General features: G+C 42.0%; 1 long non-coding RNA gene and 1 other non-coding gene across 2 annotated transcripts; both read right to left on the reverse strand.

The window, feature by feature from the left end:
- Nucleotides 1-18,246: 18,246 nt before the first annotated feature.
- On the reverse strand, nt 18,247-22,684 carry LOC128313193 (uncharacterized). The gene is made up of 2 exons (XR_008293511.1): nt 22,422-22,684; nt 18,247-18,565 (listed from the first exon to the last, which is right to left on the reverse strand). It is a non-coding gene; the product is annotated as an uncharacterized LOC128313193 (long non-coding RNA).
- TRNAQ-UUG (transfer RNA glutamine (anticodon UUG)) lies at nt 21,307-21,391 on the reverse strand. Its single transcript is given in 2 exon segments — nt 21,307-21,343; nt 21,355-21,391. It is a non-coding gene; the product is annotated as a tRNA-Gln (tRNA).
- Nucleotides 22,685-22,694: the final 10 nt, after the last annotated feature.

Here is a 22,694-nt window from a genome sequence, read left to right on the forward strand (position 1 = left end):
CTAGAAGGGTTTGGATTGAATTGGTATTATTTCTTCTCTAAATGAGTGGTGAAATTCTACACTAAAGCCACCAGGGGAGTTTACTTTAAGGAAAGTTTTTTGCTGGTTTGTTTTTTGTTGTTGTTTTTGTTTTAGTATGCTCCCCACCCAATGTGGGGCTTGAACTCATGACCCCAAGATCAGAGTCACATGCTCTATTGATGAACCAACCTGGTGCCCCTTTGTGAAGGTATTTATTTTTATTTATTTTTATTTTTGAGAAAGAGAGAGAGAGACAGAACACGAGCAGGGGAGAGGCAATGAGAGAAAGAGACACAGAATCCAAAGCAGGCTCCAGGTTCAGAGCTGTCAGCACAGAGCCCAACATGGGCCTTGAACCCATGAACCAGGAGATCAAGATTTGAGCTGAAGTCAGACACTTAACAGAGCCACCCAGGTGCCCCAGGAAGGTACTAATTTCTTTAATAGATATTGGGCTATTTGGATTATCTACTTTTTTCTTGAGTAAGCTTTAGTAATTTGTGTCTTTCAAGAAATTTGTTCATTTCATGTAAATTGTGGAGTACAGAGTATATTTCCTGGGGCCCTGGGTATTACAAAATTTTTCCACTTTTGCTATTGAGAACAAGATTTATCCCAGCTGTGTGTGAGTTCCAGGGATTGTTCTACCTACGTCTTTCCCATGGTCCCTTTCAATTGCCCCAAGTGGTTTCCTTACAGGCATGCACTGATTGGTACTCAGCTGAAGACTTGAGTGGAACCTGAAGAACTCCAAAGTCCTCTCTCCTCTCCTCTCCTCTCCTCTCCTCTCCTCTCCTCTCCTCTCCTCTCCTCTCCTCTCCTCCCCTCCCCTCCCCTCCCCTCCCCTCCCCTCTCCTCTCCTCTCTTCTCCTCTCCTCTCTTCTCCTCTCTTCTCCTCTCCTCTCCATTTCCCTCTCCCTCCCTCCATTCCTATCCTTTTCTCTTCACCCCCTGCCTTGGTATCTGCCTGCAAATTTTAGCTACTTTGGCCTCCCTGGATCCTCCACGCAGAGTCCTTATCTTAAGGAAACCACTGGGTTCTGTATGGACTTCCCTCTCCCTGGAAACTCACTCAACTCATGGGAGAGGTTAGGACCAGAGGTAAATATTTAGGCACAGTACATAGAGCTAGTAACTAAAACCATAAGTGCAACTGGAGGAAACTTGTAATGGAGTAAGGACAGTATCCTAAATATAAAACCCATGAGGTGGGGTACGTACAAAAGAGACCATGATAGAGGAGTAGAAGAAAGACATAAATGGAAGAAAGCTCATCAGAGAATTAAGTTGTAAAATCCAGGGCTTGTAGAGTTTTGAGAAACTGCAGGACTCTAAGAGTCCTTGTCCCAGAGGCCCTGGGCATCAATGTCAGAAGGGCATATGCAGGCACAATGCCACCCCTGCTATGAGTACATCCTGTGCAGTGGCTTTGCATGTGCTTGTTTCACTGGTTTTGCCAATATGGAAAACTGGTCCCCTTTACCAGAGAAAATTGAATTGAGAGTAAGTGAATGAGATGGGCGGAAGTGGTACAGGCCATACTTTCAAGAAGCTTGGCTGAGAAGGGAAGGAGATTAGTAGCTAGGAAAGGCAAGACCAAGGTGTTGAGGGTGGAGGGGACACTTTCTGCTCAGTGTCCAAGTCTTCAATCTGCGCATAGTCTAAGGAAGAAAAGGCAGTTGACGGGTAAAGGCTGAGATGTGGAAGGAGAATAATTGATGCAGCAAGATCCTAGAAGATGAGCAGAGAGAAGGATGTAGAGGCGCCTGGGTGGCCCAGTCAGTTAAGCATCCAACTTCAGCTCAGGTCATGATTTCATGGTTCATAAGTTCAAGCCCCACATCAGGCTCTGTGCTGACAGCTCAGAGCCTGGAGCCTGCTTCAGATTCTGTGGCTCACTCTCTCTCTCTCTCTCTCTCTCTCTCTCTCTCTCTCTCTGCCCCTCCTTTGCTCACTCTCTGTCTCTGTCTCTCTCTCAAAAATAAATAAAAATTAAAAAAATTTTTAAAAAGGAGTAGGAAGAGTTTAGCCCCACAATGAGGGAAGAATGGGTGCCAAAGCATGAAGACTGCAGATTAGAAAGAAAGTCTGCAATCCATGTACTGCTCTCCAGAGATGGACAACACATGGGCAGGTCACATGTCAACCTATGATAGCTGGAAAGCAAGCCTCAGATTTGTTTCTACCAGCCCAAGCCTGCAACTCTGAGACTTATCTCCCAGAGTGATGGCAGAAGGTCTCATAAATGCAATGAGGTAGTGGGCATCTGTACATAGTGCTCACAACCACAGTTTAGGACTCTTTCGGGTCACCCAAATTGTGTGACATATACAAGACACTAAGGAAATCCACTCTCCATAGTATCTGTACTGAAGTATTAAACTCCACATAGGAGAGGTACAACTACCTGACTTCCACAAAGCAGAAGCATATCATATTGACAGAACATGGTAATCCAAACTGGTTGAAGACAAAACAGAATTTATGGAGCTGGATTTGGATGCAGCTCATTCCAGAACACTCCCAGGTTTCCTGACATATGGGTAGCTACATATGGTTGTTAGCTAATGGCAGCACCATTTTGTCACCAGCTCTACAAAAGTTCCAGAGTTGAGTACTGGTTCTGACCCACCTGGCCTGGATCATATGCTCATTTGGAACCAATCTCCAGGGCCAAGGGAACTCAATGTGCTGACTGAGCCCAGGATGGCCTCACCTTCACTGAATGCACATGGGCTAAAAATGAAGAAGAAGTCAAATTATTTGGGAATGGGAGGGCGGGGGGTGGGACTTGTGCCAGTAGACACAAACAGCTAGTGTTCCCTACAAGAAATCTGAAGGGGCTTATTCCAAGACATCAGCTCTGGGGGCCCTGCTCCAGGAATGGAAACAGGACACAAAGAGCCATGGCCTATGTGTGTATTTGTGATAGAATTTAGTCCTACATAAGGTATGTATGAGAAGGAGAAAGACAGTAAGCCATAAGCCTGGAAAATGAAAATGTCATTCTGGAAACTGCATCTTTCAGATGGTGCGTCACAATATGCTTAGAAAACAGCGTTCATTAGCTTCTCCTTGACCTTTGAGTTTGCTGTCCCTTCAATTTTGCTTCAAATGAACCCATAATTTCATCTCAAGAACTCAACTGGAACTAATTCCTTTATTAAATAAACTTCATTTGGGGGCTGACTGCCTGGGTCCTGGGAGAAAATGCATCTTACTCTCGCTGAGACCAATCTAGGTCAGCAGTGCAAAAGCTTCTTTTTGAGATAGGTAAACCACCATCCCTTGGATGAAGGACTGAGAAAGCTTCTGTACTGAAGGTGCAAAGTGGAGAAAAAAGAGCAATCGCATGGGGGCCAGTTCAGAGGGCAGAGACAGTGCACAGCCACCTGCTCCTTCCCCACTGCCCTGCCAGGAAAATTCTCTGAAACAAAGGCATCCATGATCACAAGCAGTCACTAGCAACATCCCCAGGGCAGACTCAGAGCTACCACTGCTGCCTGGGGCCTGAGGCGGAGGTTCCAAAAGTAGTCCCCACAGAGGCTATCAGTTTGTTCAGGAGTAAGAATAGACACAGAGACATTTGGGCACTTTGCTCTCTACGCCTGGGTCCCTTTGCTAGCAGGAGACAACCCTGGTAGCCAGACTCCAAAATGGTCCCCTGTCTCCTGGTATTGTCTCTCCCACATTGAGGAGGACTGTCCTTTGCAACTAATTGCATATTGCAGACATGGTGATGTCTTTGGAGGGTAGATCATAAAAGATACTGCAGCTTTTCACTTGCTTTGTCATTGACTCTGGGGAAGCCAGCTGCCATTTTGTGAAGATAGTCAAACAGCCCAATGGAAAGACACCCAAGGTCCCCTGCCCACATCCATGTGGATGAGCCATTCTTGGGAGCAGACCTTCCAGCCCAAGTCAGGCCTTCAGATGACTGAATCTGTGGCTGGTATCCGGGCTGCAAGATGAGGAACCCCAAGACATAACTCAGTGAACCCACTCCCAAATTCCTGACCCACAGACACTGAAGTAATAAATATTCTTTTAAGACAATCAGTTTTGGGGTCATGTGTTATACAATAAAATAAATAATATTGATCCACTTCTAGATGTAGGCAAATAAGCCTTGTCTCCTGGTTATTTGTCTAAAATTTGCAAGACTTGCTCTCATTCAATGCCATGATCTCATCCTGCTGGATAGAAACTTCCAGAGAGTATGGACCAGATTGTCATGAACACCCTCTTCCTATGTTCCTAATTTCCCCACAAACTGTAAATGCTCAATAAATATTTGCATTAACTTGCAAATCAAGATTAACTTGATTCTGTCTTCTGTAGGGGAGAAATCTCATGAACACAGAGATGTTTCCTTCCCCAAGAAATTCTCTACCATAGTTCAAAATGAGAAAGTGCAGCTTTTAATTAACAGAAAACATCTGAACCCAGATCTCAACAAATCTGGTATGATTTAGGGCTGCTTCTTGCAAAGACTATAGCTACTTGCAAAAGTGTGTGCAGGTCAATACAATTTCAGAGAATTGTGTCCAGCAGGCAACCTCAGTATCCCAAAAAGGACCTCACTGCAGCACAGATCAGCAGCACATGTGTTTGGCCAGTACTGCACCTGCTGAGCCCACTTATCAGTGAGGACTTAACATGTACCAAAAACCTGCCTGCTACTCTGCCAAGGTGTCCAACAAAGAGCTCTGTCTTCAGGGGACTTGCAGATAACTAGGGTAGGAAAGATTCACATGCAAAGATGAGCGACACTCACATCTGAATTTTCCCAGGATCCATTAGAATGGCAATGACTGTAGATGGTCTTAGGAAACCAAGGAAGGGCTCTTCACTCTGGAAGAGCATGCCACACCCTATACTCTTTGTCAAGGAATTAATGGTCTGGCATGCAAAGCTTGCCAGGGTGGGCCTTCTAACTGAGCCTAGGGACAGTGCATTCATTCCTTAAAGGACGAGCAAGAAGCATCTGGGGAGGAAGAAAGCATTGCAAACAAGCATCGCATGAAGCAAGGAGATAAGCGGTTTGTCATGACTGGACATGCAGTGTGAGGCAGGGGTGAGGACAGACATGGGTCATGGAGGTGTTGGGGGACAGTTCCTCATGGATGTCTCACATTTCTGCATACCTTGTGAAAAGAGGCACCAGTGGCCTTTGTTCTGAACTACTTTTCAAGGATGTTTATATAGTGAATAGCCTTGAAAGACAGAGATAGATTTGCTCTCCCTCTGTAGTGCAGGGCAGGAATGCTGACTTCCCAATACAAAAATTCAGAGACCATAAAGATTCCCCTCCTGTAACACAACCCACTGAGTTGAACCAGCACAGGAAAATGCTGATTATGGGCTACCATGACTGCTTGTGAGAATGGAGCCCTTGGCATCTGACCCAGCATCTATGACACTGGCAGGCCAACTTGTGAACTGACAAATGGGGTACACCTCCTGACAGGAGGCCCTTGAATTCCAGGTTTTGTCCTGCTTGTTTTTGCACAGTAAAATTACATATGTCTTTAGACATAGAAGAATGTTCCTGGGAGCATAGGAGGGTGTTTTGATAAAGGGTCATTTATTGGGTTGTTTTGTGGGGGGTTTTTTCAAGTTACACAGAAATCTCTTAAGGAAAAAGTTAAACTCCTCTGATCTTTTTTTTTTTCTTAGCAGGAGTTAAGTAAGAGTCTACAGAGTAGAAGGGGGAAGAAACTGGGAGCATCCCACCAAAATTAGAGAAGAGCCTATGACTGCCAGTCCACTGAAGTCTTCAGGACCACTGCCCAGAGGGGGCAGACAAACTTCCCACCACCTGTAACAAAGAGCCTATTAATGCATATCATCATGCCCCTCTGCAGACACAGCAGTCTGAACCTCCTTGGGCAGTGTTTTAGTCTGCTCTAGCTGCCATAATAAATTACCACAGACTTGGCAGCTTATACAAACAAAATTCATCTTCTCACAGTCTGGAGGCTGGAAGTCCAAGATCAGGGGGCCAGAATTGTGGGTTCTGTTGAGGACCTTCTTCCTGACTTGACCATGTCTGCCTTTTCACTGTGTCATCACATGGTGAAAAGAAAGGGAGCAAGCTCTCTTGTGTCTCTTCTTATAAGGTGCTAATCCCATCATGAGAGCCTCACACTTACGATCTCACCCAAACCTGATGACTATAGTGCCATTTCTATATATTATTACATTGAGGATTATAGCTTCAACATATGAATTGGGGCAGGGGGAGGGCACATAATTTAGCCCATAGCAGGATCTCTGGGGCCCTGCCCCCCCAAAGCTCCCAAGACATACATGCACCTACTAATTTATCATGCAACACTCATGGACTCCTCAAGTCCTCAAGCCAAGAGAACCTTGAACACCAACTAGTTCATCCTCTTGACACTGGATGAGGAATAGCAACATTATCTAGATAGAGTAGGTGGCTGGTTATTCCATTTTTAAAATCTTAAGGAAGCAGATACCCTCCTTACTCCTCTCAACAACCCAATGTACTCTGATGGTCAAATCAGTCAAATCATCTGACTATATTCTCTTTGTATTTCATTAAAGATTTTTAAAAATATTTATTTATTTTTGAGAGAGAGAAGGGGAGAGGGGCAGAGAGAGATTTGGAAGACAGATTCCAAAGCAGGCTCCAGGCTCTGAGCTGTGAGCACAGAGCCCAATGCAGGGCTTGAACTCACGAACCGTGAGATCATGACCTGAGCTGAACTTGGATGCTTAACTCACTGAGCCACCCAGGCACCTCTCCTTGTATTTCATTTAAACCTAATTTCTTGACCTTTTGGTCCCACTAAAAATGGCACTTGGTTATTTTAACAATAATTTGTGCTGAAAACCACCTGAATTGTTTTAAAGTCAAATGGGCAGTTGGAAAAAGGAAACGTTCAGGTGCCCCATGCCCAGGAGTCATAAGACACTCTGCCATTACAATTCAACATCAGGCAAGTGCCGTAAAGAAGCCACAGGTAAGGAGATGTTGTAGGTAAGGAACCTCTCCTGCTTAGTGCATAAGAATCCAGACTAGACTAGAGTCTGTGACTCAACTGGGCCTTCCTCTGTGGCAGCTCCTCCTCTGCATTGCCTCCTCCATCACAGGCCAATGCAGGCATCTGCAGCAGGGGCTCTGACACTCCAGATTCCCAGAACCCTGGAGCCAATGCTTCTCTGATCCACTTCCTGACCAGCTGTCCAAAACCTCTGCACCTTCTCTCACACCATCCACATTTCCCATGAAGGTGACAATTAATCAGGCCCACCTTCAGAAGACCAAAACACACACAAAAAAACATGTCATTTTAAAAAGGCAATTTACAAAAAGGCAATATGTTATACTCTGACCCTAGAAGCCTTTGCTGGTAGATGATTTCTGGCTTTCTATACATCTGACACAATTGTTAATTGTCATCTCTCAAAAGAAAGTTTTCCCACAAGGGTGGCAAGATATGGGCTTGGGTGGGGGGGATGTATGCTGGAGGGGAAGGAGGAAGAGGCTCAGATCTGCAGTACAAGGAACAGGGGCTGCTACCAGCTTTGTCATTTTTCCTTCTCAGAAAGGATGCCCAGGGAGCATCAAATAGTATTCATGTTATAAGATTGGAACAGCTTGAAACCTCCATCTGCCAGGTGCAATTTCCCCATTTTATTATAGGTTGGTAAAATCAAATTTCCTGGACCCCCTTTGAGGGTGTGGCTGTCCTGGGTCACACCCAGTGACACGTCACACAGCTTTATCCCTTCCAATTAGTGCTTGGTGTGGAAATTGATGTACTGAAAATTAACTTCATTGATCTTTATCCGAGAATATGGTCAACAAGGCATAATTTTTTTTGATCGATGCTAGTGATCAATTACCTAATGAAAGAAAAATAAAGGAAGGTCCACCTTGGCATCTGAATGAATTTATATGCCTCCAATGCAGCATGCATATACCTCAGGACTGGTTCTCTGGGATTCTGCATTAATAACAGATAACCTTTCAAGCACAATGAGAAATTTGTGCTCTGTGCTTTCAAGGAAAGCATGTGTATGTAGCTCCAGAAGGGAGGGGCAATTGCCTGGTAAAGCAATCAGCCTCGGGGCAAGCAGAATTTACTGCCTGCCATAGCTGGGTGAAGCAAAGTGGCCCACTTTACACAAGAGGCAAACACAGGAGTGCTCCCCACACCTGCCCCTCTAGTGGTCTTTGCATACAGTTTTATCAACATCCTCAGTGGAAGGAAGGCTAGAAAATAATAAAGAAGGAAAACATTTCACTTCTCCCCAGTTATACCCAACCAAGGTAAGTCAAGCTCTCAGGACTCTGTCCCTGTCAAATGAAATTCTACGTCCTGGTTTTCATTGCGGGGGCAAAAGGGTTAAATGAGCCAAGTCGCTTTTTATCTCCTCCCCTTGTCCCCATCCCCCCACCCCTGTCTTGACTCAGTTGTGGCTCAGCGGGCCAGGTGAGGGGCTCACTTTTCACATGGCAGAGCTTATTTATCACCCTCAATTAGTATTTGTATTTCAAAATAAAACTCCGGAGACAGCAACACTCCCCATGAAAGAATGATTCTCCATTGGAATTGCAAGCACCGTGGTTCCCTGAGCAGGAGCATGCCTGTTACTATACCTTTGGGGGTGGAGGACAGGGTTATTTTATGGTGCCCCTGGACTCGCACTGTTCAGGAAGCCACCTCTTCTGCTGCTGAGGCAGCCCCTCTCTGTGCTTTTCAGTCAATTGCAGACACTCAGTCACTCGGGCGTCCCTTCACAGATGCTCTCTTACACAAGTGCCCCCCCCGCGCAGTGGGTGCGAGCGATTCCCACATGCAGCCTGTAATAAGGAGTAGTGCCTGGTTCCACTGCCCTCTCCGCCTCCCTCCTCTCTCCACAAGCACTTGCTGTCCCTTGATAAGGAGGAGGGAAAACTACCATCAAGAGCTTCCTCACCCAGATGTCACAAATAAATGTCACCAGAGAGAGTCCAATGTCAAAAAATAAATAAAGCTTAATTGGTAGCAATTTTGCTAAGTAGCCTCAGCTCCCTTTGTCTTGATTTCTACCTCCATAAACACAGAAAAGGACACTTGTTACATGAAATTCATGAGCTCATGTCTATCCATCACTGCCCGATGTTGTATTATTTACTCTGTGGCTATGAGTGTCTCTCTCCCTGGTAATAACAAAGTCACTGGACAGAAAATCATTTCATAGCAAAAGGGAAAAAGGGCACCTCCAAAAACAAACCCCACCGCAGTGGAAATTCCCTCACCTTCCTCCAAGCAGCCCCATCCGGAACCGGCTGCAATCTAGCCACGATCCAGCCGGCAGCTCTGCTCCTCGCCTCCTCTCCCTCCACCTCATTGATGCGCCATCAATTTCTGAATGTCAGCCACGATCACGCCTCCTTCCCCAGGGTCTCATCATTTCCCTCTCCTTTTAACCTCTATCTTGTTGAAACCACTTAACTCGGTAACCATCCGTTCTGGCAGGGAAAGTGTTGATCAAGTTACATTGTTTAGAGAGAAATAACCCCATCTCCTGGATGGTCATGGTTTTCAGTACCCAGGGCTGCAATTCTTTGAAGTAGATGGTAAACCAGGTTTTTGACAGGCTGCGAGGAAAAATAACTCCAAGGCATGGGAGGAGGCTGCCAGCCATGGATTCAATCCTTGTGTTAGGCTGCCATCTTGTGACACCCTGGGATATCCAGCTGAGGGCCGAAGACAGCTTTTATGTCTAACATCCTAAAACCTTCCCCCCCACACACCTCCAATGTAAACCAATAAATAATAAATGTCAATATAACCTGACATAGCCCAAATGGCTGAATTAATATTAAAGCCAGTTCATCTTCAGGCATCAAGGAACCTCATTATATAGGAAAACAGATTTCACAGCTGACTCAACCTTTGTCAAAAATCTGAAGTATGCCCTGTCATTGGCCCGTCAGACCACCTCCGCCTCCTGTCTCCCACCGCCCAATTCTGTGGCAGATGGGCTCCTCCCTCCTCTTGGCCTCTGAGCCAGATGTGGGGGCTTCCCTCACAGCCATCAGTGCTCCAAAAGCAAAGACAGATAGGCCTCCAGGACTGTGTTAGAGATGGATCTGCCATTGATACCCTCATAGCTCCCGGGTGTCCCCGTCGATTCCAGAGATCTGTGACACATAGGGGCCCCTCCAAGCTCACAAAGAAGGCTACTGTCCCCACCCAGGCCAGTGCTGGGGATAAGATGGAGCCCGTTCTCCCTGTTTCTTCACTGACAAGCAGGAATGGAGCCTCATTACTGAGGTCTGACTTTGGCTTCCAGGAAGATGGACAATGACTCAGAGTCCGGCCTCGACCTGGAGCCATTCTCCAGCTGGCAAGCTCCACGTCCTAGCTCTCCAGATGTCTGAGGCTCTGGGATGTGGCCCTCACAGCCCAGAGTACACAGAGAACCCTTCCCTAGACCTGGCTCCTCTCCAGCAGGGCAGCAGGGGCTTTTGGGGAGGGGAGGGGCGGGTAAAGTCCCCATGGTAACTTTCATTTAAAAAGCAAAATGCAGGGGCCCAGAGAGCCCTCAGGAGATAAATATTTGTTTATAGATGATTAAAAAGGAAGTGTGGTCTGGGGATATACTCTCGGTAGTTATGAAAAGGTTAAGTTTGCACAGGTAGGCCATTGCCATAACAAGGAAGCACTGAAAGCAGTTTCAGCTATAGCATTTCTCTGCTGAAATTCCTCCTCTTTTCACCCATTTTGGCCCTTTTCTCCTGTACGTTATTCGATGTATTTATAATAGTATTTTTTACTGAAGTATAGTTGACATACAATATGATATTAATTTTGGGTGTACAACATGGTGATTCAGCAATTCTATATGTTACAAAATATTCACCATGATAAGTGCAGTCACTATCTGTAACCATACAAAGTTATTACATTATTAGCTGTATTTCCTACTCTCTACTTTCCATCCTCGTGATTTATTTTATAACTGGAAGTTTGTACCTTTTAATTCCTTCACTATTTTGCCCATCCTCCCAACCTACCCTCTCTGGCAACTATCAGTTTGTTCTCTGTATTAGTGAATTTGTTTCTATTTTTTTTCTTTGTTTTCTTTGCTTTTTAGATTCCACATATAAGTGAAATCATATGGTATTTGCCTTTTTCTGTTTGACTATTTCACTTACCCTAATAACCTCTAGGTCCATCCATGTTGTTGAGGATGATAAGATTTAATTATTAGCTGATTACTATTCCATTGTATACATAGTTAACCTTGAATAATAAGATTTGAGCTGTGTGGATTCCTTTATACATGGATTTTTTTCAATAAATACAATAGAGTACTGTAAATGTATTTTCTATTCCTTACACTTTTAAATGACATTTTCTTTTCTCTAGCTTAATTTATGATAAGCATACAGTTACAAACTGAGGGTTGATGGGGGGTGAGAGGGAGGGGAGGGTGGGTGATGGGTATTGAGGAGGGCACCTGTTGGAATGAGCACTGGGTGTTTTATGGAAACCAATTTAACAATAAATTTCATGTTTAAAAAAAAGGAAAAAAAAAAAGACTGGTTATTCTGAATTCTAAGTAGCCAGAAAAGGAGGCAGATGGATGAAATTCCAGGAGGTGAGAGATATGTGACTGCTTAGTCAGTTTTTGTCAATTGGTTGATAAGTGACCCTCAGGACTAGGAAGTGAGATCCAGTCTCAGAGTCAGTTGAGAGGCTTAGAAAAAGGAGAGTCTCCTTGTGAGCTCTTCAGTTTCTAGACCAGTGTTTTTCATCCTCTGGATTAAGATGTATTAGTAGGTTATGAGATCAATTTAGTGGGCTGCAACCAGCATTTTTAAAAATTGGAATAAAACAGAAAATAAAATTTTAAAAAAAGAATATAGTATATAATGCATGTAACATAAAATATGTGTTAATTGACAGTTTGTGTTATCAGTAAGGCTTGAGTATTCAGGTTTTGGGGTTGGGAAGACTTATGTACAGATTTTTTTTTTTTTTTTTTTTTTTTTTTTTTTACTGTGGAGGGGGTCAGCATCTCTAACCCCTGCATTGTTCAAAGGTCAACTTGAACATCTTTATCCATTCATCTACTGATGGATACTTAGGTTGCTTCCATATCTTAGCTATTGTAAATAATGCTGCAATAAGCAGAGGGATGTGTATATATTTTTTGGAATTAGTGTTTTTATTTTCTTTAGGTAAACACTCAGAAGTAGAATTACTGTGTCATATAGTGTCTCTATTTTTAATTTTTTGAGGAAACCCCATACTGGTTTTCCATAAAGGGTGCAAAAATTTTCATTCCCACCAGCGATGCATGAAGGTTCTGTTTTCTCCACTTGTCATTTCTTGTCCTTTTGATTCTAGCCATTCTGACTAGTGTGAGGTGACATTGCATTGTGGTTTTGATTTGCATTTGTCTGATGATTAATGATGTTGAGAATCTTCTCATCTTTTTGCTACCTTATGTATTCTTTGGAAAAATGCCTAGTAAGGTCCTCTTCCCATTTTTAATTGGATTATTTGTTTTTTGGATGTTGAGTTGTATGAGTTCTTTATATATTTTGGGTATTAATCCCTTATCAGATACGTCATTTGCAAACATCTCCCATTCAATAAGTTGTCTTTCCATTTTGTTAATGGTTTCCTTTGCTATGCAAAAGCTTTTTAGTTTGATGTAGTCCCAATAGTTTATTTTTGTTTTTGTTTCCCTTGCCTGAAAGAGATAGATCCAGAAAAATATTGCAATGGCTGATATCCAAAAGATTACAGCCTATGTTTTCTTTCAGGACCTTTAAGGTTTCAGGTCTTACATTTAGATCTTGAATCTATTTGGAGTTTATTTTTGTTTATGGTATAAGAAAATGGTCTGGTTTCATTCTTTTGCATGTAGCTATCCACTTTTTCCAGCACTATTTATTGAAAAGAACTATCTTTCCTCCATTGTATATTCTTGTTTCCTTTGTTGTACATTAATTGACTATATAACTGTGGATTTATTTCTGGGCTCTCTATTCTGTTCCATTGATTTGTAGGTCTATTTTTGTACCAGTATCATATTGTTTCCATTACTGTAGATTTGTAATATAGGTTGAAATCTGGGATTGTGACATCTTCAGCTCTGTTCTTCTTTCTCAAGATTACAGTGTCAAGACTGTATTTACAGTCTTTTGTGGTTCCATACAAACTTTAAGATTATTTGTTTTGGTTCTGTGAAAAATATTACTGGTACTTTCATAAGTATCACATCAAATTTCTAGGTTGCTTTGGGTAGTATGGACATTTGAACAATAGTAATTCTTCCAATCCATGAGTGTGGTATATCTTTCCATTTGTTTGTGTCATCTTCAATTTCTTTTTTCAAAGTCTTATAGTTTTCAGAGCAAAGGCCTTTCACCTCCTTAGTTAAATTTATTCCTAGGTATATTTTATTCTTTTTTATACAATTATAAATAGGCTTTTTTAATTTTCTCTTTTTGCTGGTTTATTGGTGTATAGAAATGCCACGGATTTCTGTATATTAATTTTATATCCTGCAACTTTACTGAAATCATTTATTATATCTAATAGTTTTTTGGTGGAGTCTTTAGAGTTTCCTATATATAGTATCATGTCATCTGCAAATAGTGATAATTTTACTTCTTCCTTATCAAATTGGATTCCTTTTATTTCTTTTTGTTGTCTGATTGTTATGGCTAAGTCTTCCAGTACTATATTGGATAAAAGTGGCAAGACTGGACATTCTTGTCTTGTTCCTGATCTTAGATGAAGATCTTTCAGCTTTTCACCATTGAGTATGTTAGCTGTTACTTTGTCATATGTGGCCTTTATTATGTTGAGGTATGTTCCCCCTAAATTCACTTTGTTGAAAGTTTTTATCACTAATAAGTGTTGAATTTTGTCAAATGCTTTCTCTGCATCTATTGAGATGTTCATATGATTTTTATCCTTCATTTTGTTAATGTGGTGTATCACACACAGTGATTGAGTTGTGGATGTTGAACCATTTTTGCATCTCTGGAATAAATCCCACTTATTTGTGATGGATGATCTTCTTAATGTATTGTTGAATTCAGTGTGCTAATATTTTGTTGAGGATTTTTGCATCTATGTTCATCAGGGATATTGACCTATAGTGTGTGTGGGTGTGTGTGTGTGTGTGTGTGTGTGTGTGTGTGTGTGTGGTGTCTTTATCTGGGTTTGATATCAGGGTAATTCTGGCCTCCTAGAATCAGTTTGGTAGTTTTATTTCCTCTTCTACTTTTTGGAATAGTTTGAGAAAAATAGCTATTAACTCTTTAAATATTTGGTAGAATTCACCTATGAAGTCATCTGGTCCTGGACTTTTGTTTGCTGGAAGATTTTTTTTTTATTATCAATTCAGTCTTGGTACTGGTGATGGATCTGTTCAGAATTTCTATTTCTTCTTGATTCAGTCTTGAAAGAGTGTATGTTTTTAGTTACCCATTACTTCTAGGTTGTCCAATTTGTTGACATATAATTTTTCAAAGCAGTGTCATAAGTCTTTGTATTTCTGTGGTGTCAATTGTAACTTTTCCTCTTTCATTTAGGATTTTATTTATTTGAGTCCTCTCTCTTTTTTCTTTCTTGAGTCTGGCTAAAGGTTTATCAATTTTGTTTATCTATGTAAAGAATTAGCTCTTAGTTTTATTGATCTTTTCAGTTATTTTTTCATTTATTTCCATTCTGATCTTTATTCTTGCCTTCCTTCTGCTGACTTTTGCCTTTATTTGTTCTTCTTTTTCTAGTTCCTTTAGGTGTAACGTTAGATTGTTTGAGATTTTTCTTGTTTCTTGAGGTAGGCCTATATTGCTATAAACTTCCCTCTTAGAATTGCTTTTGCTGTATACCAAAGATTTTTGAACTATTGTGTTTCCATTTTCATTTGTCTCAGGTATTTTTTTTTTTTTTTATTTTCTCTTTGATTTCTTCACTGACCCGTTGGTTGCTTAGTAGCATGCTGTTGAGCCTCCCCGTGATTATGTTCTTCCGGGGTTTTTTTTTCCCCTTATAATAGATCTCTAGTTTTATGCCATTGTGGTCAGAAAATATAGTTAATATGATTTTAATCTACTTAAATTTATTGAGACTTATTTTGTGGGCTAACATGTGATCTATCCTACAGAACATTCCATGTGCACTTGAAAAGAATGTGTATGCTGCTGCTTTGGGATGAAATATTCTATATGTATCTGTTAAGTTCATCTGACCTAATGTGTTGCCCAAAGCCACTGTTTCCTTCCTTATTGATTTTCAGTCTGGATAATCTATCCATTGATGTAAGTGGGGTGGTGTTGAAGTCCTTTACTAGTATTGTATAACTGTCAATTTTTCTCTTTATTTCTATTAATATTTGCTTTATGTACTTAGGTACTTCCCTGTTGGGTACATAGATATTTACAATTGTTATATCCTCTTGTTAGATTGGACCCTTTATCATTATGTAATGCCCTTTTGTCTTTTGTTGCAATGTTTTTATTAAAGTCTATTTAGTCTGATATAAGTATTGCTACCCCCATCTTTTTTTCATTTCCATTTTCATGGACTGTATTTTTCCATCCCTTCACTTTCAATCTGTGTCTTTAGTTCTGAAGTGAGTCTCTTGTAGGCAGCACACAGATAGATCTTGGTTTTCTTTCTTTCTTTCTTTCTTTCTTTCTTTCTTTCTTTCTTTCTTTCTTTCTTTTCTTTTCTTTCTTTTTTCTTTCTCTCTCCATTCAATTACCCTATGTCTTTTGATTGGAGCATCTATTCCATTTAATTATTGATTGGCATGTACTTATTACCATTTTGCTAATTGTTTTGTAGTTGTTTTTATAGTTCTTCTTAGTTCCTTTCTTTTCTTGCTCTTTTCTCTTGTGGTTTGATGACTTTAGTGTTATGTTTGGATTTGTTTCCTCTTCCTTTTTTGCATATCTATTATAGGTTTTTGGTTTGTGGTTACCATGGGTTCATATATAACATCATAAGTATATAGCAGCCTGTAATAAGCTGACACTCACTTAAGTTCAAATGTATTCTAAAAGCACTACAGTTTTATTGCCCCCTCCACTATTTAGGTTATGATATCATACTTTACATCATTTTATTTTGTGAATTTCTTAGTTAATTTTTTAATATATAATTGATTTTATTACCTTTGTCTTTTAACCTTCATACTAGCTTTATAAGTGATTGATCTACTACCTTTACTATGTGTTTGCTTTTACCAGTGAAGTTTTTTCTTTCATAATTTTCTTATTTCTACATATGATCTTTTCTTTTTTTTTAATTTTTTAATGTTTCTTTATTCTTGAGAAAGAGGCAGAGAGGGGCAGAGAGAGGGAGACACAGAATCCAAACCAGGCTCCAGGCTCTGAGATGTCAGCACAGAGCCCAACATGGGACTCGAACTCATGAATCATGAGATCATGATCTGAGCTGAAGTCAGACACTTAACCGACTGAACCACCCAGGCACTCCTGGCCTTTTTTTGCATAAAGAAGTCTCTTTAACATTTCTGCAAGACTAGTTTAGTGGTGATAAACTCTTTTAGCTTCTGTTTGGGAAACTCTGTATCTCGCCTTTAATTCCAAATGATAACTTTACTGGGTAGAATATTCTTGGTTGCAGGGTTTTTTCCTATCAGCGCGTTGAATATATCATGCCACTCCTTTCTGGCCTGCAAGTTTCTGCTGAAAAGTCAGCTGATAGCCTTATGGGGCTTCTCTTGTACATAACTGTTTGCTTTCCTCTTGCTGCTTTTAAGATTCTCTCTTTATTGTTCCTTCTTGCCATTTTAATTATTATGTGTCATGGTGAAACCCTCCTTATGTTCATTCTGTTTGAAGCTATGATTCCTGGACCTAGATATCTGTTTCATTCCCCAGGTTAGAGAAGTTTTCAACTATTAAATCTTCAAATAAGTATTCTGTCCCTTTCTCTCTCTCTCTTTTCTCCTTCTGGTACCCTTGTAATGTGAATGTTAGGATGCTTGATGTTGTCCCAGAAGTCCCTTAACCTATCTTCATTTTTAAAATTCTTTTTTCTTTCTGCTGTTTGGGTACTCTATCCTGTCTTCCAGATCACTGATCCATTCTTTATATCCCTTAATTTACTATTGATTTCCTCTAGTGTGTTTTTCATTTCAATTATTGTATTCTTCAACTCTGATTCTTTTTGTATTGTCTATCTCTTTGTTGAAGTCCTCACTAAATTCATGCACTCTTCTCCAGTCTGGTAAGCATCATTATGACCATCACTTTAAACTCTTTATCAGGTATATTGCTTATCTCCATGCCATTTAGTTCTTTTTCTAAAGTTTTGTCTTTTTCTTTCATTTGGAGCATATTCCTCTGTCTTCTCATTTTGTTTGATTTTTTGTGTTTGCTTCTGTGAATTAAGAAAAACAACTACCTCTCCTAGTTTTGAAGGAGTAACCTTGAGTAGGAATGTCCCCCGTATAGGTTGCATGTGCCTGGCAACTTTGACTGGCTGGCTGGCTGGCTGGGGCTGGAGCAGGCAGAAGCTAGGAGGTCCCACAGCACTTTGTGCCAGGGTCATCCTGGTGAGATGGCTGGAGCTGTGGTGGGCATGGGCCTACAGATCCCAGAGTGCTCTGAACCAGAGTCCCCTGGCAGGACAGCTGGAGATGGGAGTGGACATAGGTCCGGTAGTCCTGTGATGCTGCATGGGGCCATCCTGGCAGAAAATCTGGAGCTAGTATGTGGGCTGGGGAGTTTCAAGGTGGTCCATACTGGGACTACCTTGGCAGAACAACTGAAACTGAAACAAGCATGGCCCAGGTGGTCCTGGGGTGCTCCAGGTTGGGACCACCCTGGTGGCATGGCTGGAGCTGAGGTGGGCACAGGCTGAGGCCCTCCATGCAGAGGGTGCCCTGATGGGACAGCTGCAGCTGAAGCAGGCATGGGTCAGCAAGCCTCAGGGTGCTTCAGGCCACAGCCAGCCTGGTGTGATAGCCAGAGCTGGGGAGAGCACAGGCAGGAGGCCTTTTGGGTGGAATGGCTGCAGCTAGTGTGGACTAGGGGTCAGGGTTCACTGAGGTGGCAGGCCAGCCTGAATGCCTGGGCTCTGCTCCCATTCATGCTATCAAGATGGAGAGGAAACATAAACAATGGTGCTTGCCTGTGCCTCCAACCCCAGAGAGAGTTCCAGTAGTTCTCCCCACCATTGGTGGCCCCTCTAGTGTTAGTAAATGGGTTTCCTTACTTACAGTCTAGTTGCCCTTTTTTTTTTTTTTTTTTTTTTTTTGCTATGCCCCAGATCAGGCAAATCTACACATGGGTCCCTCCATGCTATCTCTCACTATCATAGTTCATAGCCTCAGGGGTGGGTTTCCCATCATTACTGTGTCTCCATTTGCTGTGTCATCCTTTGTTGTGCAGCAGCTGTTCAATCAGCCCTCAGTACCTCTTCAGGAAGAATTCTTCTCTGTATAGGTACAGATACAGTGTGCCCATGGAAAAGGTGAGTTCAGGGTCGTCCTATGCTACCACCTCAGACTCTTCCTCCTATAATAGCATTTAAAGGTTTTAAAGTATTATAAAAGTATTTTAAAGAGTTGTCTTCCAATTCAAACATCTGCGTCATCTATGGCTCTGTTCTGGTGACTGTTCTCTTGATTACGGGTGACAGTTCCTACTTCTTTGCATGGCAGATATATTGCTTTCCAAATTTTAAGCTGTACATTGCATATTAAAGAACAGAGGAGACTGAAGAAAACTAAGAGGTGTTTCCATCTCTCTCTGACCTTTTCCTGTCAGGCAGCTGTGCTGAGGGCCTGACCTCTTCACTAAGTCAGATTTTTAAACAGTTTCAGGTCCCCCTCTGGCTTCAAATATTTTGAAAGGGGAAGTCTGTCCCCTAAATCCAGCAGGGCTTTGGGATTGAAATACCACAAAAACCAGGTCTCTTTGCTTTCTAACCCTACCCCAATTCCAGTTTGAGGTGATTTTGCATCAGCTCCTTTCTCCCATCCACTTTCCCTTATTTTATACCAGAATGGACTCATACACATGTAAACACATAGCTCTTAGGCCTGGAGCTGCTTCCCCAACACCGAGCACAGGTGAGAACACGGGAGGGGAAGCGTGGGCTGCATGCACACATGCTCCATGCAGCTTGCAGTGATTTCCCCGCAAATCTTTCCAATGCCTCAGGAATTGCCCCTTAAATACAGTGAAGGAGATCTCTTAGGACCTCCAAAGACCCTCCTCTTCACTCAGACACTCCATTATGAGAACCCAAACCAAGCTTTCCTCAGTCGTTCAGCTGAGAATGCAACTTCTTCAGGGAACTGGGAGAATCTATAATGTTACATTTCAGAGATCTAGGATCAAGGTAGCCTTGAAGAATAACTTTCGGATTTTGAAAAAGTTGAGAAACCTGGATTTCAGAAACTGTTATTTGGCCACACATACTAAGTGTCATAGTCCCTGCTGCTCAGATTTCTAAATGGTTGGCCTTAAATTGACTGGGAGCACAGTGCTATCTCTTGACCAGAGGGACTGATATATCATCCTCCTGTAAGCATTAGCTCTTTGATTCTTGTAGCCAGAGCACCCAATTGCCAGCAGAAAAGGGCTTGCCTAGCAGGAATGTCCAGTGTTAGCAGTGGAACCTTACTGCCTAGTCTCCTGCAGCACTATTAAGCCTGAGGAATGATTGCTGGTGCCACTGTGTCCAGGTCCCCCACCACCAACACTCCCAGCTCCCCTTATCAATCAATATGCCACGTTTGGGCTAGCATACAAATCAAAGGCAAAGCAGGGTCAGAGAAGTTCTTAATCTTGAGCTTCAGGGACTGTGCCTGCAGCTGATGCAGGTTTATGAGAATGCAGATCATGACGGCTGTCATCTCAAACTGTGTGGTCTGTGCCAGGAGCTGCTTTAACAGGCATCACCTCACTCTATGCCTTATTGGTGTTTGTTTATAAGGCAGGTCCTAATTTTCATAGATATGCACTTATTTAATGGTAGTTGAGGCTTAATCTTTTGAGCTTAAATATGAAACTTTTCTTGAATGCTCAGCCTAACAGTTTGAATGTCTTAAAGCAGCAATCAAAAGAAACCTGCATAAATAGAGCAAAATACTAACTGTAGAACTTAAAAGCACACGGATGTTCATTGTAGACTTCTTTCCATTTTTCTGCATATTTGAAGTCTTTCACAAGTTGTTTGGGGGGGGTGGGGCACGAAAGATCACTTGCAATGATGCTCTCATTGACTTCCTATGGAACCTTCACAAAGCCACCAGTGGGAAAACACAAGTGTAGCCATGCTTGAGAGTTTATCATTTATAGCTATAAAAAGAAAAAATTAAGTCTTATTTTCTTTGAATAAAATTTAGAAAATAGACAAGAATCTCTCATAAGCTCACTTTCACTTATACAGCCATGAAAAACTTCCTGTATAGGGGCACCTGGGTGGCTCAGTCGGTTAAGCGTCTGACTCTTCATTTCAGCTCAGGTCATGATCTCACAGTTCTTGGGTGCAAGCCCCGTGTCAGGGTCTGCACTAAAAGCAGGGAGCCTGCTTGGGATTCTCTCTCTCTCTTTCTCTCTCTCTCTCTCTCTCTCTCTCTCTCTCCCTCTCTCTCTTTCCCTGACTCTCCCCCTGCTCACGCTCTCTCCTCTAAATAAATGTTTAAAAACAAACAAAAACCTTCCTGTATAGCAGTATGTCTTTCCAATCCTTTTTGTGTACACATTTAGTTTTGTGTTAATATTTTGTAACCTTTTTAAAATTGGAATCTGTTTAATGGCCGTGTGGTATTCTAATTATTAAGTTCTATAAACGTACCATACTGTAGTTCCCAAACCTAATTACTCAACAAAATCACCTGGGAATATTTTTTTAATACAGATTCTTGGGACCCATCTACTAAATAAGAATCTCTAGAGGTACTAAGGAATCTGAATTTTTGAAGCTTACCCTGTGATTATAAAGCATTTAATTAATCTACTTAGTTAGCACATGCTTCATTTATTTAATCCACTACTGTTGAATATTGAGTTGTTTCTGAGGTTTTGCTATTATAAACAACAATCATAATAATATAAATATCTGTACAGACAGGTGTCACTCTACATACATAAACAATTATTTCCTGAGGATAATAAAGTGGGTTTTAAAAAAAAATTGTTAACGTTTATTTATTTTTGAGAGACAGAGCACAAGCAGGGGAGGGGCAGAGAGAGAGAGGGAGACACAGAATCTGAAGCAGGCTCCAGGCTCTGAGCTGTCAGCACAGAGCCCGAAGTGGGGCTTGAACCCACAAACCGTCAGATCATGACCTGAGCCAAAGTCAGACGCTTAACCGACTGAGCCACCCAGGCAACCTTGTTTGTTTTTGTTTGTTTGTTTTAAAAAAGATTTAGTGATCAGGAAATTATGAAGTAACTGCAGTTCTGAGAGTGCTCATCCCAACACAAGCACAGAATTCCATGGAAGACTGGCAGTCATCCAAGGATGACTGGACTACTTGAGAATAGGTCAACTGGGAGCTAAATAATCCTAACACCCCTAAAAAGAAGCTCTCAAAGACAGAAGTCTGCCTTCTCCCTTATCTCCATAATCACAAAGGTCCTGCTCAAAAGGGCCCCCTTGAGTCTACAGCACAGAAATTGGCTCTTACTATCTTCGAGTGTCTCATGATACTATTTTAAAATTCACATTTAGTAGTTCATATGGTATGGATCCCCAAGAATAGTTTCTTAAAGTTAGTCCCATAAACTCCTAACTATTCTCAGGCATCTTCAAGTGCAATACGTTTAAATGCTGTGTTTCCATTTTGATGGTAATATACATATATAAGGTTCAGGCTCACCAGTACAAGCCACTGAATTTCAGGGCCTGCAGTTTTAGGTTTAAGATCAAAATGGCACAAGGTAACCATCCAAAAACAAATCAATGTTTCTCAAACTAGGATCTGTGTACATAAATTCTCCGGGTTCCCTGAGAATTTCTTTTCTTTTAAAAGGACTTTATACCTCACCCGAAGTTGAAATTCACGGACTTAAAGTACAGGGACCATATTGCTCAGGCCCAGCACTCAGCAGAAATTCATCCTGCACACCAGGTCACTTCTGAGAGGTCTGCATCAGGCCTTCCAAGCCACAATTCTTGGACCCTTCTCCAGGCAGTAAGAATCCTTCCTTGCCTTTTAACTTCCTGACAGACACTAGCGTCTCAAGAAAACGTTCAGACTATCAAGCCCAGCCCACTCACAAGTGTTGGGGAAAAGGAAATGGGAAGCGACTTAAAGCGAGATCACACAGCAGGACAAAACTATAACCTAAGCCTTCTATCCCAACTTCAGCGCCTCGGTTAATCTGTAGAGAACGCTGATTAAAGACTCCGACGGACCTCATTCCCACCATTGCCGTCCTCCCCTGGTCCCCAACGTCCCCGCGGTCCTCTTCAAGTTGGCTCGCCTCGCTCTACTCCAGCTCTTCACAAGGAGTCCACAAGTCCTAACCGCAACCCCACGGCTTCTGACCTTCCTCCGTCTATAGGATACGCAAGCTGAAAAACCTCCATACAGGAGATACACCCTTAGGACCAGCAGCACCTCTCGCCGCAGCGGGGCCCGTTTCCAGGCGCATGCGCTAGCTTAGGTCGACGCGCGTCCGTGACGTC

This window comes from Acinonyx jubatus, chromosome E2, assembly GCF_027475565.1.
Source record: "Acinonyx jubatus isolate Ajub_Pintada_27869175 chromosome E2, VMU_Ajub_asm_v1.0, whole genome shotgun sequence".
Lineage (NCBI taxonomy): Eukaryota > Metazoa > Chordata > Mammalia > Carnivora > Felidae > Acinonyx > Acinonyx jubatus.